Below are 6,000 nucleotides of genomic sequence, written 5' to 3'. Positions count from 1 at the left end.
ACCCACAACCGTGGGGTCTCTGGACTATGCTCTAACCACTGAGCACCCGGCCAGGACCATAAAAGAAGCTTCTAAGACTCAACTCGTAAGGCCGCCTGGTCGCAGGCGAGAGGCAGCTGCGGGACCGAGCAGAGAAAGCCCGGTCCCCGAGCCCACGCCCCTGCAGGGCCGTCTGGCCACGGGCAGTGCCCGCGCGGGGTCCCTGCTTCGTGGGCAGACATTTATCTCAGCTCCTCGCTGTTTTTATTTCCGGTGACAGACCTTCCGCTGCAATCCCTCGGAGAGCCGAGCCGAGGGCACAGGAGAGAGAACAGACGTACAGACCCCCGGGCAGCAGCAGGGAGCCCGGCGGCCGGCCCCGCCCACGGGAAGTTCAAGGACGAAGCATCGCCCTTCCCGGCACAGCCCAGACAGGTCCTCACGGGCTCGGCCCCTCCCGGCGGGCCAGCGGGCCTCTCTCTGCTGCTCGTCCTGCCCGAGGCCCTCATGCCTGGGAGGAACCCGCTTTCACCGGCGCGTCTGCGGTGGATGGAGAAGGCTCAGAACTGGGTCCACAGTGAGAGCTACGAGTCGTACGTTTGGCAATTACAGTTATATTTACATCGCCGGGTGCCCGTCGGCGACTCGGCCGCCTGGATTCATGGGATGAGTCACACGCAGAAGTCAGGAAAACGTGGCCTACGTCCCCGAATCTTTCCTGTCTGGCAGGAATCCGAGTTGACACCACCGTCTCTGCTTGGTTCCTTCCGGCCAACCCTTCGGTTTCTCCCAGGAAAGGAACATCGGGCTGGACTCTGAGCCAAAGTGCTCCTCCCCGGCCAGGCCGGCTCTCTCCTCCCCGTCTCGCCCTGCTGCCTGCATCCCGACTCTGCACCCCGGTCCTCCGGGTGTCAGTAGCCCCCCCTGCAGGCGTGCAGGGCTGTGCTGCTTGTGCAGTGACCTCTGATGAAACGGAAAGACGTAGGCAGCCAAACAACCGGGGAAGGTTAAGCTGCGTAAGCCGGGGCGGCGCTCCGGGGAGAGCTCCTGGGACTGCGGGACCCTCCCGCTCCGGCCTCCGGCCTCCGTGGTCGCCTGCGCAGCTGCCTCCCTCTCCTGCGCGGGACCGACTTGGCTTTCCTGTCACTCAGGAGGGGTCACTCGGAGGGGCTTTTCTGAGTGCGCCCTCTGCCCGCTCCATCTTCATCGCCTGTTCATAGATGTTTGAGGATTCTCCAAGGAGATATGTTTCCTAAGGAACGGTCTGAGTTGGAGGAATTCCCTGCGGCCGAGGGAGGCTCATTTTGAGTCCAGCCGGCAGGCTCCGCAGGAAGAGTCAGGAGCAGACGATGTGCATGACCTGGAAGTTGAAGCAGGATGTGGAGTTGGGATGAGACGTGACCTTGGGCGGCAGGGCGGCCCCACCTCCGTGTTCACAGTGTTGGGATCCTCCGTGGAGGGAGGAGAGCCCTCCTCGCCTGCCAGCCTCTGGAGCGTTTGGTGAGGACGGGAACGCGGGACCTGGTATTGGTGGAGTTCTGTCTCTGAGAGAGAGGACGGGAAACGCTTCATGACTGTGGGTCTGGCGGGGGGTGGCGAAGGGGAGGGGTAAGAACTTGGTCTTCTTAAGACAGGAAGAGGTTTTCAGTAGCCAGGTCTGAGCTCCCGGGCGCCTCTCGCCTGCAGTGATCAAGTCCCAAGGCCACGATCAATACCATGTCCCCAAGCTGCACTGCAGCCACGGGCTCCCCGCAGTCCAGCTGCATCAGAGAAGCCGGGCCTGACGGGCACGCCTCCTCGTGTGGGTCCCCTGGCATCTCCCCACGGGGCCAGCACTCGCCCTGTGAGCCAGGACGTGTGTCAGGCGGAGGCGGGCAGTCTTCATGGTCGCTACTCATCTCCGCCTTGTAGCCTGGAAGCAACCACAGCCCAGACCCAGACGGGAGCGGGCGGGGTCACACCAAACCTGAGTCAGGTGTGGTGCTCCGCCAAGGGCCTGTCACCCCCGGAGGACAGAGCTGAGCGTACCGTTCTTTGCAGACCGTATCGGGTACCTAACGATTAAACGCCTGGCTGCTGGGCTGGCCTCTGAGTTAAAATGCCGGCCACCACTTACTCGCTCTGGGGCCTTCCTTGGGCAAGTCATTCAGTTGCTCCATCCCTCAGTTTCTCACAAAAAACTACGACGATGAAACCTGCCCCGTGGAGTCATAGCGAGGGTCAAGTTTAACAATCCCTTCAATGTGCCAGCACAGGCGAACCTCTCAGGAAATGGGGCCACGGATGCCGTTTACAGCACGATGTCCTACTGACAGGGGTTGCGTAAATGCTTAGCGAGATACTTAATTCATGTTTCAAGTGTATCCTTAATGGATCTTCTGATTGGAAGATAATTACTGTGAAAATTTTTATTAAGATAATGTTAATAAAAGGCCTGCCTGCAGATCTAAATATCTGTAGATATTGAAGTTGACGACTCGAATCTTGAGCAACAAAAACCATTTGTGGAAGGACGCAGAACAGCGATGGGCGAGGCCATGCAGAAAGCCAGTGCTCAATTTCGTGGCAGGAAACAAAATCAATTCTGGAAATTTATCATTTTTTAAAAAAAAATTGAAATATCAATACATTAATTTAATCAGGAGCCATAAATACAAATTTTAAAGAGCAAATCAATGCCAGAATTTTATTTTTTGATTATTTGATAAAGTTAAAAGATTAATAGATGAGTAGACCTCCAAAATCAATTCCTATGTTTACTCGAATAAAAACGTTGCTATTTTGTCATAATTATTATTTATGTACAGCATTATGTCTCGCTAAATGAATAAGAATCAGTATACATGAAAGCTTGCTACATAAATGGAGAACAAGGTGAGGAGAATGTTGAAATCGCAGTCAGTGAAGGCGGGATTTTTAAGGGAGAATGGTTCCCATTTCCCATCACACACGCATATAAAGTAAGTTAGTAAAATATACTTAAGGCATTTAACCTTAAGAAATACCATGATGTCCTGCCGGCCGACGTGGCTCCGTGGTTGAGCATCGACCTATGAACCAGGTCACGGTTGGATTCCCAGTCAGGGCACATGCCCGGGTTGCGGGCTTGATCCCCAGTAGGGGGTGTGCAGGAGGCAGCCGGTCAATGATGTTTCTATCTCTCTCTCCCTTCCTCTCTGAAATCAATAAAAATACATATTTTAAAAAATATCTCAACGTATGAACTTGAATGTGGTTTACTGGGGAGGAGGGGTACACGACATTCAGAATGCAGCAAGCCCTGTTTGACCGTATTCCCTGAATCCTAAAGGTCGGTGCTCCCGGCTGCATCTGCGTCGTGTGGGATGGAGAAACCGAGGCCCGTTGTGTGGGTGGCCGACCCTCTGGCTCGGCTGGTCTGCTGGTTCTCGCGGCTTCCCCCATCGTGAGGAGCTCGCTGCCAACCTCACCCTGGCCAGTTCCCGCCGCCGGCCCGGGGCCCAGAGGCATCTGAAATGCTGGCCTTCACCGAGGCAAAGCCAGAAGCCGCTGCCTTCCCGTCAGCCCATGACCCGGGGCCCAGTCCGCAGCTGGCAGGCACTCACCAGCCAGGCCTGCGCTGCCCACACGCCGGCCTGCGGCTCCGGTCCACACAGTTTCTCCGATGACAGAAGTGTGGGGGGCGCTGTGATATTGAGGCGAACACCAATGGGGACCTAACACCCCCTCCCGTCCTTCCTGCTCAGATGCTGGCTGTTTTTTGTTTACTTTTTAAACATTTTTATTTATTTCAGAGAGAGAGGAGGAGAGAGATAGAAACATCGATGATGAGAGAGAATCATGGATCGGCCGCCTCCTGCACACCCCCCACTGGGGATGGAGCCTGCAGCCCAGGCCTGTGCCCTGACCGGGAATCGAACCCTGACCTCCTGGTTCCTAGGTTGATGCTCAACCACTGAGCCAGCCGGCCGGGCTCACAGGCCTTTCTTTCCCTTCTGACCGCGTGGGTTGCGCGGCCTCCAAAACTGCAGGCAGGTGGCCTTGTGCGGGGCCGGTGTCTGGGTTCAGCTGACAGATGCCAGATTAATTATGTCTGGAAGCACAGGGATTTACGTTCGGTGCCTGCTTCTCCTCCGGTGCTCAGAGCTGCTCCGAGAAAACAGGTGCTGCGTGCAGCGCCCTCCGTGCCCTGGGGGAGTGCTGGGCCTCTGGGGCCGGGAGGCGGCGGCCGGGCTCCAGGCCGAGGCTGAGTCCTGGGCAGGGGGGGGACCGCTCTCCTTGTTGGATCAGGAGCTCCAGAGAGGAGCAGGCCTCTGCCTCCCAGATCAGGGGGGCCGCTGCAGAGCGTGGGAAGAAACCCTACAAAGCCAGTGCTCTGAGCTTTGAATTAGCTTCCCAACATCCTCATTCCTTTTATACTTTCATTGATTCCAGAGAGGAAGGGAGAAGGAGGGAGAGAGACATCAATGATGAGAGACAATCACGGATCGGCTGCCTCCTACACGCCCCACACTGGGGATTGAGCCTGCAACCTGGGTAAGTGCCCTGACTGGGAATGGAACTGTGACCTCCTGGTTCATAGATCGACGCTCAACCCCTGAGCCACGCCGGCCCAACATCCCCATTTTTCATTCAGAAGGTTCCCGAACTCTAAGCAGTCTGGGATCGTGGAGGACTTGGAAGGCTCCCCGTGACCCACACCCTCTTCAGTCCCCGTCGCAGGCCGTTGTCCTGGAGCCGGAGTAGGCGGCAGAGCCTTACAAAGCCTCTCTGGGTGCCTGGTTCTGGGGGGTAATTACGTGTCTCCGTTGAGACTGGACGGGCGCCACGAGTGCAGAGAGCACGTTTGAAGTCACTGCTGTGGAAGGCGCCGGGTCCCCGTGTGGAGCCCCCAGGACAGCCACACGCTACACAGCTTCCCGGGCGTAGGCGTGCCGGGGGCATCTGCTGGAAGTGCCCACGCGCCCTCCTGCGCCCTCCTCCTGCCCCCTCCTCCTGCACCCTCCTCCTGCACCCTCCTCCTGCGCCCTCCTCCTGCGCCCTCCTCCTGCGCCCTCCTCCTGCGCCCTCCTCCTGCCCCCTCCTCCTGCCCCCTCCTCCTGCACCCTCCTCCTGCACCCTCCTCCTACGCCCTCCTCCTGCACCCTCCTCCTGCCCCCTCCTCCTGCGCCCTCCTCCTGCCCCCTCCTCCTGCACCCTCCTCCTGCCCCCTCCTCCTGCACCCTCCTCCTGCACCCTCCTCCTGCCTCCTCCTCCTGCCCCCTCCTCCTGCACCCTCCTCCTGCGCCCTCCTCCTGCCCCCTCCTCCTGCCTCCTCCTCCTGCCCCCTCCTCCTGCCCCCTCCTCCTGCCCCCTCCTCCTGCCTCCTCCTCCTGCCCCCTCCTCCTGCCCCCTCCAGGCGGCTGCTGTGTGGAGAGAGTACCCCAGCATCCACTGGCGGGGGAGGGGGCGTAGCAGAGGCTGCAGCTGCACCTCCTTTGGGAGGAGAAGGTAGAATTGGCGTTGTCCTGGAGACGCTGGGAGAGACTCCGTGGGCAACGCCGCATCGGAGGGGAGCGGTCCCTCTGTCCCTGACGCGGGAAGGCTGCGGACGCAGGAGTCTGGCATCGGCGGGTCTGCGGTTACCGAAGCCTTCCTCCGGGGGAGCCCTCCTCTATTGTCTGGGAAGTGGGGCTTCTCTCCTCGGCCCTGGCAAAGCTCCAGGTCACGTGAGCCTGGTCTCCCTACGGCTTCTGCCAGCAGGTAGAGGTCAAGTAGGAACACTATATAGGCTGTCCCCCCAAAATGCACACACACATTGTGAGTAACGATAAAGGGAGTGTTGATTAACATACAGGTCATTTTTTGCCCTAGCCGGTTTGGCTCAGTGGATAGAGCATAGGCCTACAGGCTGAAGGGTCGTGGGCTCGATTCCAATCAAGGGCACCTACCTCGGTTGCAGGCTCCATCCCCGGCCCTGGTCCGGGGGAGGGTGTGATATTTCTCTGTGTGTGTGTGTGTCTCTCCCTTCCGCTCTCTCTAAAAATCCATGGCAAAATACCC

This window comes from Eptesicus fuscus, chromosome 22 (genome assembly GCF_027574615.1).
Source record: "Eptesicus fuscus isolate TK198812 chromosome 22, DD_ASM_mEF_20220401, whole genome shotgun sequence".
Lineage (NCBI taxonomy): Eukaryota > Metazoa > Chordata > Mammalia > Chiroptera > Vespertilionidae > Eptesicus > Eptesicus fuscus.
The sequence above is the reverse complement of the archived record's forward strand: the minus strand, read 5'-3'. Positions refer to the sequence as shown.